The sequence below is a fragment of the Dama dama genome, chromosome 23, assembly GCF_033118175.1.
Source record: "Dama dama isolate Ldn47 chromosome 23, ASM3311817v1, whole genome shotgun sequence".
In the NCBI taxonomy this organism is placed as follows: Eukaryota; Metazoa; Chordata; class Mammalia; order Artiodactyla; family Cervidae; genus Dama; species Dama dama.
Window position 1 is genome coordinate 39,365,345 of NC_083703.1, and position 12,902 is coordinate 39,378,246.

The window sequence follows — 12,902 nt, forward strand, 5'->3', positions numbered from 1 at the left end:
ATCCAATTTCTGCAATGTCTTCAGCTCTTTCTAGAGATCTGACTTTCCCAGTACACTCTTTAGGAGGCAAGACTACAATAGCCAAGGCAGTAATTTTGTGGATGAAAATATGAAGCCCATAGCCACAGAAATGTTCATTCCTGGAGACAAGACAATTCCCAGTCCTGTCCAGCACGGTAGCTAAGGGCCACAGGCAGCCAGTCAAGCCCTTGCATGTGGACGGAGGTGTCCGTCAGTAGAAAACAGCCACCAGATTTTAAAGACTTCATTCAAAGGAGTGAGAGTGTCTCCTTAATAATTTTGCATTGACTAATGTGTTGTAATGGTAATACTTCTGATATGCTGGGTTAGTTAAAATGAATTACTAAGGTTAATTTCCCTTTTCTTTTTTCCTTTCTTAATGTGGATTCTAGAAAATGTGTTGCATGTGTGGCTTGCATTCATTTGTTTTTTTCTGTTGGTTTGGTCAGCACTGTTTTAGGTTTCTGAGTCTTCCTGCTTGTGTGGTTTAGGGGTAGTGCTTTCTTTTCTCTCAGGCTTTTTTTTTCTTTAATTCTCTTTTTAAAATAGGGGTGACGAGTGTCTCCTATACCTTAGACAGTTGAGAACATTCAGTGGGGGAAACCTATTTTCCAAATGAGTACTTGATAGATGGTAAAGGTTTATCCTTGCACCAAATGGTTTTCTTTCTTGTTTTTGTTCTGGAGCACAGCATAGACCAAGAATGAGGGGGCGAAAAGAAGTCCTGGAGAAAACTGACTACACAGCTGGCATCGTGCCTGTTTATCAGAGGCAGGGATCAGGACCAGTCTCTTGGCCAAGTTTCCCTATTTCTCTTCTTTAAGAGCTACTTTTAGAGAGAATTCTGTGTGCCTGGCATCTTTTTAACCCACCAGGGTTGTACAGACCCTGTTGGTAAAAATGACCACACAAACTGGAACCATGCCGAGCAATGTTTACACTCGATGAGAAAAATCATGGTGGTTTTGTGATCTTTGAAATTTTTTGTCACATCATGAAAATCTACCTTACCCTTGGTTTTAAGTGGATAGTGAAATGAATGGTAAAACTAGTATTTATTTACTGTTCCTAACTAAAAATATTAGAAATACCAAGAATTAAAGGGTTTCTTTGTACTTTACAAAGACACTTATGGGGAGTAGTTGAAATAGCATTTATAAAAGTGCAGGCTGAGCATCTTTTATGTGTTTTGGTGAGCTGTCCCACCACTTTCTGAGTTTGGGTTGGCCCCTAACATTTTATCTCCTGTGTGTTCAGTGTCTCAAGGCATCTCCGGGAGTCCCTTTCACGTAAAACTTTGAGCTGGCCTCACTGCCTCCATCCTTTTTGTCATGACCACTCTCTTCATTTGTGTTCCTAAGTTTGCCTTCCGTGGTTCCTCTGGCTGCATCCATCGAGTCCTTCTAACCTCACGAGTATCAGCATCTCTTCACTCGGCAGGTCGTGTCTCCTTCAGCTCCATTTCTCCAGGGGTCACATTTCCCTTCCAGAATTACCGCTTGCCACTTCTTTGCTGCACTTTCGTCTGGCTGGCCAGGTCCTTCTTTTGGTTACTCATCATGTAGAATGTCACAGGGGTTTCTCACTGGAGGACAAGGAACAGCACCACCACACAGTTGCTTGTCTGCTGGTGGCTGAGTCACTGATGCCTTGGTGGTGGTGAGCTCTGAAAATCCTGATGTGCTGGCCGCCAGTCACCGCGTGTGTGTTATTTACCTACTGATCGTGGACTGAAGAGTTAGCAGTAAGTTTTTGCTTTTAACAACTCCTCACGGCTAATAAGGGCTTCCCTGGTGGCTCAGATGGTAAAGAATCTGCCTGCAAGGTGGGAGACCTGGGTTCCATCCCTGGGTTGGAAGATGTCCTGGAGAAGGGAACGGCTACCCGCTCCAGTATTCTTGCCTGAAGAATTCCATGGACAGAGGAGCCTGGCAGGCTATAGTCCATGTGGTTGCAAAGAGTTGGACATGTCTGACTGACTTTTTCACTTTCACGGCTAATGTGTATTGGGCTTCCCTGGTGGCTCAGTGGTTAAGAATCCGTCCACCAATGCAGGAAACACCAGTGTGATCAATCACTGGGTGGGGAAGATCCCCTGGAGAAGTGAATGGCAACCTAGTCCAGTATCCTTGCCTGGGAAATCCCATGAACAGAGGAGCCTGGTGGGCTACAGTCTATGGGGTCACAAAAGAGACACGACTTAGTGACTTAATAAAAACAACAATGCCGTATAGTCTTGCACAGCTAATACATATCTTCATAATGAAAACCTGAACTGTGTTTTTGGGTAACAAGCATTATTCAGCTAAACCATGACACCTAGAATTCATGCCTGAGAACCGTGCAGAGCGAGGACTCTGTTCCTGGCATGCTCGGAAGGTTATTCCTCAGGGGAGAAACATACTGTGCCCTTGATCCTTGCCTCTTGTCCCTTGTCTGATCTGAAAAGTTGCCTTTCCTATTTATAGTTCTCAGACCTTAACTTGTGGACATGCCAGGTGTGCAGGGGAGATGTACAAGGGTTGGAGATCATTAAGTCATTTGACAACTATGTTCTCTGTGTATGCCTGTGCTGGGCATCGTGTCAGGCGCTGGGATGTTTGCTGGCAACGGAAAGTGCCTTAAATTGCTCTCATTTTTGGTTTTTGGCAGCTAACTTCCTAGCATATTTTCCAAACCACCACTTATACCATTTGCACTAGGTTTTAAAGTGACTTCTTCCTGGCCGGGCTTCCCACTGTCTTCATGCAGGAATACCCACACTGAAGGAGCATTGCGTTCCTGAGATGGGGGTGTGGTCTCGGCCTGCCATATGGGACCGTCCCCCTTCTAAATCTAGCAATTGACTAATAGACGCAGTCTCAACTTGCATAATTGATGGTTAATTATTTAAAGCATATGTCATCCAAGCACATTTCTTAGCATCTTCTTTCTTGTGTTTTTAATGGAGCTGGGAATTAGGGCTAGCACACTCCAAAGGGTGTATGACGGTTTGTTCAGAATCAGATGTCTTTGCCTGGAGGGTTAAATTCCATGGAAAAACTTCTTCAACCAGAGGAGAGGTGTGGCCAGAGGGAGAGAGGTTTATGATCTTAAAGCTTTAAAAAAAATGTTTTAATCCTTTCGAGATTTTTCACCATTAACTATATTAAGTAGTTTTGGCAAATAATATATTTGCTTAAATCCAAAACACGTTTTATTAAATAGCTCTCTGGCTCCCAATGGTGAAGGAAACCAAATGCTTATTGAGCTAGAAGTGTGCCAGGAGATTTTACATATCATCATGTGCAATCTCTGTAAGAGTTTTCTAGAATAGTACCCATTATCTACTACTTACACAGTTGAGGAACCTGAGACCGGGATAGGAAGATTAAGATGCCTGCAATCTTCAGTGTTAGAGTTGAATTTTTGAGTTTTGAGTTCGTCTGATTCCAGAGTCTTTATAGAAATGATTGTAAACGCCTGGGGTACTGGCCACCATCCTCTCCTCCTGGTCCCATTTCAGACATCACTAATGGAGAATCAATTTATTCTTCCTGCCTTATGCTACAGGGCTTCCCTGGTGGCTCAGACAATAAAGAATCTGCCTGCAATGCAGCAGACCCAGGATGCACCCCTGGGTGGGAAAGATCCCCTGAAGAAGGGAATGGCCTCCCACTCCAGTATTCTTGCCTGGAGAATCCCATGGACACAGGAACCTGGGTCGTACAGAATTGGATATGACCGAGGGACTAACGCTTTCACTTTCACTCTACTATGCTGTTGCCCATGAAGATGCTGAATTGTGCTCAGAACTGAAAACCTATCTCCGCCCCTAACTGCAAGGTCCTGTGAGCAGAGAGATTTTAGGGACTCCAGACTAGGGAGGCACTGGCAACTGCTGCTGGTAGGCAGCTTTCAGGCCAGTTGAGCCTCTCCCTATTGTTGGGACAAGGTGTCCCTCCTTGCTTCTCATGTTTTCCCTTTGCCCCCTGTTTCTATATTTGGGAAACTTAAGGGAGAGCTAAAGTGCTCCCTGTGGAATAAGGCACAGACAGGAAGAAAAACAATTACGAATTAAAATCCTATCTGTTGAGCCTGTGTCTTGGTTGGAGTTTTCCTAACAGCAGACCCTCAGGCAAGGACTTGACACAGGAGGTAGATCAGGACTTCCTCCAAGAGAAGGAAGGAAGAAAGTGAGACAAAATGGCAGAGACACACCAATAAGAGGTAAATGCTGCCGTGGACAACTGGTCAACCTGAGATGTCTCATAGGCTGTGTGGAACATGCCTCAGGGGCAGGAAGCTGGGCGTTTAGTCACTGGATCCAATCTCCTGCTGGTGGGCTTGACCGGGGTTGGGGTGAAGATGCACTGCTCACATTCCTCCCCTCCCCCAGAATTAAATCTAACACTCATCCCTCAGTATTTGAGGGTGAGTTGTTCCAGGACCCCCGATACCAAATCCATGGATGCTCAAGTCTCTTATATGAAATGGTGGAGCAGAGTCAGCCCTCTGTATCCATGGATGTGGGACCCACAGCCTCAGCCAGCCTCAGATCCACAGCTGATGCATCTGGGGGTGTGGGGGTGTGCAATATGGAGGGCTGACTGTACTCAGCTGCTTCTTTGCTGATCAGCCTCCCGTGGTGCTGGAGGAAGCCCTCAGGGGGAGAAGTGGGCAGCTTCAGGTGCTGGGTGGGGGAAGCCAAGAAGCCCTGCATCGGGGATACTTGCTCCGGGGCCACAGGGGCCTGGGGCTGGCTTCCCCAGTCTGCTGTAGCTGGCTTCTCTTGGGCAGTTTTCCCAGATAGTTGGCAGCAAGGTAAGCTGATCCTTTCCCTTGCTGGTCCACCTCCCTTGCTTTGGAAAGTGACCCGGATTCTTTATGTTTTGAACTTCTAATGCCATGGGATGTACAGACCCCAAGTGGGCTTTCTCTGTGGTCAGGCTGCATTCTTAGTGCATTCTGCAGCCTAGCAGAGTGGATTGGAAGTTTATGGTGGCTGATTCCATCAAAGACAACACAGAGCGCTCCTAATAAACTCCTCGTTATCTTTTACAGCCATCTTGGGTGAGCATTGTTCCTCTCAACACCATGTCAGCCAGAGTGAATGTTCCCCCAGACAACCATGAATTGGAGGCTAAAGAGTTTTGGGGCCAACATAACGAACTTTGGAATGGAGCCAAATGGTCTTTCACCAGTGGAAGGGGCAGGCTCGAGGCAGGGTGCACTCAGATGACCTTCACGTTGAAGAGACCCTGAGCTTTGGGAAGTCCCTAAAATTGTGGGTAACACAATCTTTGCCACTGAAACTTGGAGCAAGAAGAAAAAGCAGTGGTGGTGACAGGGTGACGATGTATTTGCGGTAATAGGCGCTAATTAACCCAGACAGCTGATTTTAATCATTGCCATCATCTGTTGAAATCAGTGAGCTGACAGTGTGGTTGGCATTCATCTTTTCCGATACTCAGAAAGATACTCAGAAACTGCTCTCTTTTCCCTTCCTACCTCTCCTCTTAGTTTAAAAAAAGCCTAAACTTAGAATAGAGGCGCATTATTTTCCAGAATCCCCTTACGGTTTCCCTTGGGTTGTCTTGGTACATTTTTCTTTCTGTGGCTTTGTCCTGCTGGATCACAAGAACTAGACAGCAAGTCCACATTTCTTACTCAACAGTTCTTTTCATGGCTCCCATGATAAACTTCTCTTAATCTTCCAGTAAGGCTTCCAATGGGGGGAGTGTCCACATTCATATTTAGAATTCTACTGTGTTGGTGGCTCCGTATTATATTCTAAAGAGATACACAAAGAGGTGGTACCTGGTTTCACAATCTCATAGAACATGTGTGTGCATTTGGATTTATAGAATTATACAATGGGTCCTTTGCCTCTCAGGGTGAAGCACAGTCACGTGGAAACTTCTGAAGCAATTCCTGGATACTTGGTCTCCCCATGGGATTAGGCAATAGCACTGGTCCAATAGGCCCCCTGGCAGTGGACAGAATGGTATCATTCTGGCATCCCAGTGTTTTCCCTTGCGGTCCATGGGCTCATCCGCCCTTTCCTATAGGAGTGGGTGCAGGAGGGGGACAGACCTGAAGCTTACCATCCTCTGGACGTACATCTGGGCATTCCAGGATCCAGGTCATGTCCTGGGATGTTCATCTAGTGACCCCATGTGTTGAGCGTTAAATGATCTGCCTCTGTTCCATTTGAGGAGTCAGTCGTCTTTTAAGACATTCTTTCTACATGAGAAGCATGAAATTATTTCAGAGTCCAGAATCTGATGCAGGCGTGCATGACACACACGGATGAGTCCCGTGCCAAGCGTCACCTGGCCCAGCCCCAGCATTGCCCGCGGAGTCCGAGCTCTTCTGAGCAGTTGGGTTGCAATCCTCTGGGCTTCTCAGACCCTTGAACCAGGTCAGCTGGCATTCACTTCTTTCATTGTCTCGTGGTTGTTAATTTTGAGTCATCAACATCTTTACTGATGGGAACCTTGTCTGTATCCTATAGCCCTATCCTCCATGGCCTTCCAAGGTCTCGGTACAGGTTCCACCAGTAAGAAGCTGCTGAAGTCCTGGCCTCTGCCCCGGTCCTCCTCCAATTCCTCATCAGATTCTTCTCCTCATGAACATCACTCTTGTTGAGTGCTCACTGTGGATCCAACCCACTTTGGCAGGAAAAGGAGCTGGGAGAAGTATATGAAATGTTCCTTTTCTCTAAGAGCTTCTGGAATGGATGGGGGAGACAAGGCCTTCACCTGTCAGGGGAACACAAGCTCTGAGTTTGTGTTTCAGAGTTCAGTGGGCGCAAGGACAGCCAGAAAGTGGAAGGACAAAGAAAGAGAGGGACTCGGGTGCAGAGAGGCAGGTGTCATCACAGAACAGGAGCGATGCTGGCTGACACGACTCCAGGTGTGTGTGAGTGTGGCTTAAAGGGAAAGGTAAGCCGGGGCTGCTTGATAAGCCCAGGCCTCGCCGTCATCCTCCCAGCCAGATCCAGGGCACCTGCTCTGCATCTGTGCTTGAGGAGCTGGTGAAAGGCAGTAGGGAGTGGTGGGAACTGGGGTGTGGGCAAAGGGGCTTCCTCGTTCATGGGGGAGGAGGTGCTCCCTAAGTGCCTTTGTGGCAGGGGCTCAGGCCTGTCTTGCCAGGTCTTCTGGTTTTGCAAAAGAAACTGGAAATCTGGCTTTTTGTATGAAATTGGTGAACTTTCACAACACTGTATGAATAAAACTAAACACATCTGCCAGTCTCCAGTGGGATTGTGACCTTTGGCCTTTGCCATCCCAGTGCGTCCTCCTACACGGTGACATTACTGGGGCAGACTGATAGCTATCTATTCTTAAGTGGACAATAGGCACCCTGATGCCTTTGTATGGTCACCCCAGATGCCCCGGGGAGTCCTGGGGGATTAGGTCTTGGGGACCCCACTCCATCCTCAGTGAGTGAAGGTTGGGTTCACTGGCAGGGAAGCTGCCTTTCCTGCTGCTTGCTGTCTTGGGCTAGGATTTCAGGCAGTTGGGTGAGGGTGGGGAGCATGTTTCTGGGGACAAAAGCAGTGAATCCAAGTGTTGTGGAGTCTGTCATTCCTCAGCAACAAACTCAACAGCTCTCCTTCCAGTGTAATAAATCTGGACCCTTGTGGCTCGTACAAGAAGCGCGATGACAAGTAATAATAACTCATACGGAACTTTTTTTTTTTTCCTTTGGTCTTCCTGACTCATGCCTTTAGCAAGGGAAGTCTAGGCACGGGTGGCCACAAGCGAATGTTCTCTGGAGCTGGAAGGCATGGTTCCAGATACCGTGCTGTGTGGGCGGGGAGGCTGGTGGGGGTCCAGCAAAGAGGTGGAGACTTCACAGGGAGAGACCGGGGCTCCCTGAGTGACCCAGGTTTCTCCAGGGCAGCTCTGTGGCAGGAAACTGGATTCTGGAGCCCACCGCCTGGGTTCAGATGCCTGCCATGCTACTTACTAGCTCTGTGATCTTGGGCAACTTACTTTACTTCTGTGTACCATGCTCTCTTCATCTTCAAATGCATGTAATAATAATTTTAAAAAATCTCTCTCTCTTTTTTTTTAGTTGAGGAAACTCCATATTGTTTTTCTTAGTGGCTATACCCATTTACATTCCTACCTACTGTGTATAAAGATTCCCTTTTCTCCACACCCTTGCCAACATTTTTTATTTATAGACTTTTTTATTTTTATTTTTTATTGGCATATAATTGCTTTACAACATTTTTTTAGTTTCTGCTGTAAAATGAAGTGAATCAGCCCTGTGTATACATATATCCCCTCCCTTTTGGACCTCTCTCCCAAAGCCCCCATCCCACCCATTTAGGTGTTGATGACAGCCATCCTGACAGGTGTGAGGTGATATCTCATTGTAGTTTGATTTACATTCCTCTGATGATTAGCAATGTTGAACATCTTTTCATGTACCTGTTGGCCATCTCTATGTCTTTGGAAACATATCTATTCAGGTCTTCTGCCCATTTTTAAAAATCAGGTTGGTTGTTTTTTTGTTACTGAGTTGTATGATAGTTTAGATATTAACCCCTTATCAGCCATACAATTTGCAAATATTTTTTCCTGTTCAGAGTTCCAGAAAAACATCTATTTCTGCTTTATTGACTATGCCAAAGCCTTTGACTGTGTGGTTCACAATAAACTGTGGAAAATTATGAAAGAGATGGGCATACCAGACCACCTGACCCACCTCTTGAGAAATCTGTATGCAGGTCAGGAAGCAACAGTTAGAACTGGACATGGAACAACAGACTGCTTCCAAATAGGAAAAGGAGTACGTCAAGGCTGTATATTGTCACCCTGCTTATTTAACTTATATGCAGAGTACATCATGAGAAACGCTGGGCTGGAGGAAGCACAAGCTGGAATCAAGATTGCTGGGAGAAATACCAATAAGCTCAGATATGCAGATAACACCACCCTTATGGCAGAAAGTGAAGAAGAACTAAAAAGCCACTTGATGAAAGTGAAAGAGGAGAGTGAAAAGGTTGGCTTAAAACTCAACATTCAGAAAACTAAGATCATGGCATCTGGTCCCATCACTTCATGGCAAATAGATGGGGAAACAGTGGAAACAGTAGTTGACTTTATTTTTCTGGGCTCCAAAATCACTGCAGATGGTGATTGCATCCATGAAATTAGAAGACGCTTGCTCCTTGGAAGGAAGTTATGACCAACCTAGACAGCATATTGAAAAGCAGAGACATTACTTTGCCAACAAAGGTCTGTCTAGTCAAAGCTATGGTTTTTCCAGTAGTCATATATGGATGTGAGAGTTGGACTATAAAGAAAGCTGAGCGCAGAAGAATTGATGCTTTTGAACTGTGGTGTTGGAGAAGACTCTTGAGAGTCCCTTGGACTGCAAGGAGATCCAACGAGTCCATCCTAAAGGAGATCAGTCCTGGATGTTCATTGGAAGGACTGATGCTGAAGCTGAAACTCCAGTACTTTGGCTACCTGATGTGAAGAACTGACTCATTTGAAAAGACCCTGATGAGGGGAAAGATTGAGGGCAGGAGGAGAAGGGGATGACAGAGCACGAGATGGTTGGATGGCATCACTGGCTCGATGGACATGGGTTTGGGTGGACTCCGGGAGTTGGTGATGGACAGAGAGGCCCGGCGTGCTGCGGTTCATGGGGTCGCAAAGAGTCGGACACGACTGAGCGACTGGACTGAACTGAGCTGAAGGTTGTCTTTTGCTTTGTGGGTGGTTCCCTTTGCTATTCCAAAGCTTTAAAGTTTAATTAGGCCCCACTTGTTTACTTTGCTTTTGTTTCTTTTGCCTTAGCGCACAGATCCAAAAAATACTGCTACATTTTATGTCAAAGAGTGTTCTTCCCATGTTTTCATTTAGGATTTTTATAGTTTCTGGTCTTATATTTAGGTCTTTAATCCATTTTCAGTTTATTTTTGTATATGGTATTAGAGACTGTTCTAATTTCATTCTTTTAAATCTAGCTGTCCAATTTTCCCAGCACCACTTATTGAAGAGACTGTCTTTTCCCCACTGTATATTCTTTCTTCCTTTGCTGTAGATTAATTGACTATAAGTGTGTGAATTTATTTCTGGGCTCTTTATTCTGTTTTACTGACCTATGTGTTTGTTTTTGTGTCAGGACCATGCTATTTTGATGACTGTAGCTTTGTAGTATAATATGAAGTCAAGGTGTGTAATACCAGAAATTCTGCTTCTGGCTACTTATCCAAAGAAAATGCTAATTCAAAAAGATACACACACCCCAATGTTCATAACCGCATTATTTACAATTGCCAAAATATGGATGCAACCTAAGTGTCTATCAACAGATGAATGGTTAAAGAAGACATAGTCTATATATACAATGGAATAGTTCTCAGTCATAGAAAAGAATGAAATTCTTCCATTTGTAGCAATGTGGATGGATTTGGAGGGTATTATGCTCAGTGAAGGAGAAGGCACTGGCACCCCACTCCAGTCCTCTTGCCTGGAAAATCCCATGGACAGAGGAACCTGGTAGGCTGCAGTCCATGAGGTTGCTAAGAGTCAGACATGTCTGAGTGACTTCACTTTCACTTTTCACTTTCATGCGCTAGAGAAGGAAATGGCAACCCACTCCAGGGTTCTTGCCTGGAGAATCCCAGGGACGGGGGAGCCTGGTGGGCTGCCGTCTATGGGGTTGCACAGAGTCGGACATAACTGAAGTGACTTGGCAGCAGCAGCAGCATGCTCAGTGAAATGAGTCAGAGAAAGACAAATAGCTATATGTTATCTCTTATATGTGGAATACAAAAATAAAATGAAAATAAATATAGCAAAGCAGAAACAGAGTCACAGATAGAACAAATTAGCAGTTACCAGTGGGGAGAGCAGGGGAGGAAACAGGTAGGGGTATGGGATTAAGAGGCACAAACTATAATATATTACATAAGTAAGCTACAAGGTTATGTTTACTGCACAGGGAACATAGCCAATATTTTATAATAAATTTGGATTTTATAATCTATAAAAAATATTGAATCACTGTTGTACATCCGAAAGTAATATTGTGAATCAACTCTGCAATACTTAAAAATACTCCTGTGAAGGTTTGTGAGAATAAAAGTTGCTGGGTATAAATTGCTTAGAAGACTATCTGGTGCATGATAACTGCCATAGAAGTATTTGCTGTTAATTATTAAACTGTAGCATCTACAGAAGAAAGAATGCATCTGCTCTTTCCCATAAGTAGTAAATGCCTTTGATTCATGAGGTGGGAATCCATGGGCAACATTATTTCTATGGGGTAGAAGTTCACCAACTCTCCTTAACCCAACAAGCTCTCCTCCCTGGTGTGTCTGTATCTCCTCTCATGAGCACCCCATAGAGTAGGTGATGTCCGTATCTTCCCTCCCTTGAGGGGTCTCAGGGAAGGTGAGTGGGTTTTTCCTGGTGACCCATCAGTTTAACCTTTGTTGTCTTTTAGCAGCTACTGCTGTTGGGACCAGCTCATCTGGGTGGTGGGGAGGTGCTTTCTTTAGGGTGACAGTGGCTGGGTGCCCTGCCTTGCCCTCCAGGGCCTGTGCCCAGGTGGAAACAGAATGATGGCCAACCACATTGGGAATGTTGTTGAGGAAGGAGAGTGGACCTGTGGACCTCCATTGATATCTGTCTAGCCTGTTCCTTTTCATCTGTATCCTCTCCATGTGGTCCAAAGCATAGGTGAGGAGGAAAAGCTTGGTACCGTCAGATGGGTCCAGCACTTTGGTTCATGCTGAGATGTCTCCACTAACCAGCCTGTGGCCTCGGGCAAGTAATTCTCCTTCCAGGGTTTTATTTTATTTTCTAAAGATGATGGGATCTGCAATAATAGTGGAGCCATGAGCCTCATGTGGCTACAGAGCACTTGAAATGTGACTCGTCCAACTAAGATGTATACCACATGTACAAGACACAACAGGTGTTGAAGGCTAAGTACAAGAGTGAAAATGAAAGTGTTAGTTGCTCAGTCATGTCTGACCCTTTGTGACCCCATGGACTGTTGCCCACCAGGTTCCTCTGTTCATGGAATTCTCCAGGCAAGCATACTGGCGTAGGTCACCGTTCCCTTCTCCAGGGGATTGTCCTGAATCAGGGGTTGAACCTGGGTCTCCTGCATTGCAGGCAGATTCTTTACTGTCTGAGCCACCAGGAAAGCCCTAAGTATGAAAAGAGAGTGTAAAATAGTTCACTGATAATTTTTATCCATACTGTTCAGGCATTAAAAGGATTGAAGTATTGAGACTTCTCTAGTGGCCAAGTGGCTAAAACTCTGAGCACCCATTGCAGGGGGCCTGGGTTCCATCCCTGGTGAGGAAACGAGATCCTGCATGCCATAACTAAAGATTGCATGCGCTGCAACTAAGACCTGGAGCAGCCAAATATATATACGTGTGTGTGTGTGTTTGTATATATGTAAAAGGAATGAAGTACTGATACTGATTCAACATGGATGAACCTTGAAAATATTAAGTCAAAGAAGCCGGTCCCCAAAGACCACATGGCGTGGGACCGCAATGATATGAAATGTCCAGAAGAGGCAAATCCATGAGGACAGAAAGAAGATGAGTGGCTGCCTAGTGGGCAAGGGGTGGGTGGAGAGTGCCTGCTAATGGTTGTCTTTTTGAAGTGATGAAAATATTCAAAAATTAGATTATGATGATTGCAGAACTCTGTAAACATATGAAAAACCATTGAATTGTACACTTTAAATGGTTGGATTTTATGGTAGATAAGTTGTTATCTCAATAAAGGTGATGAAATAGCTTCTATTCTTATTGCATGGTGAAATGATAATATTTTGGATATATCAGGTTAAGTAAAGCATGATTAAAATGAATTCCACCTGCCGTGCGTTACTGTTTTAATGTG

General features: G+C 45.1%; 1 protein-coding gene across 3 annotated transcripts in view; it reads left to right on the forward strand.

Moving 5' to 3' along the window:
- Window positions 1-12,902, forward strand: part of SLC24A3 (solute carrier family 24 member 3) — a 422,543-nt gene that overhangs the window by 39,635 nt on the left and 370,006 nt on the right. Inside the window, exon 1 of one of the 3 annotated variants that reach the window (XM_061126456.1) lies at window positions 1,747-1,765. The exons of the other annotated variants lie outside the window; for them this stretch is intronic. The gene's annotated coding sequence lies outside the window, so the exon portion shown is untranslated. Of the gene's footprint in view, window positions 1-1,746; window positions 1,766-12,902 lie in introns of those variants that run through there. 3 annotated transcript variants of the gene reach the window in all.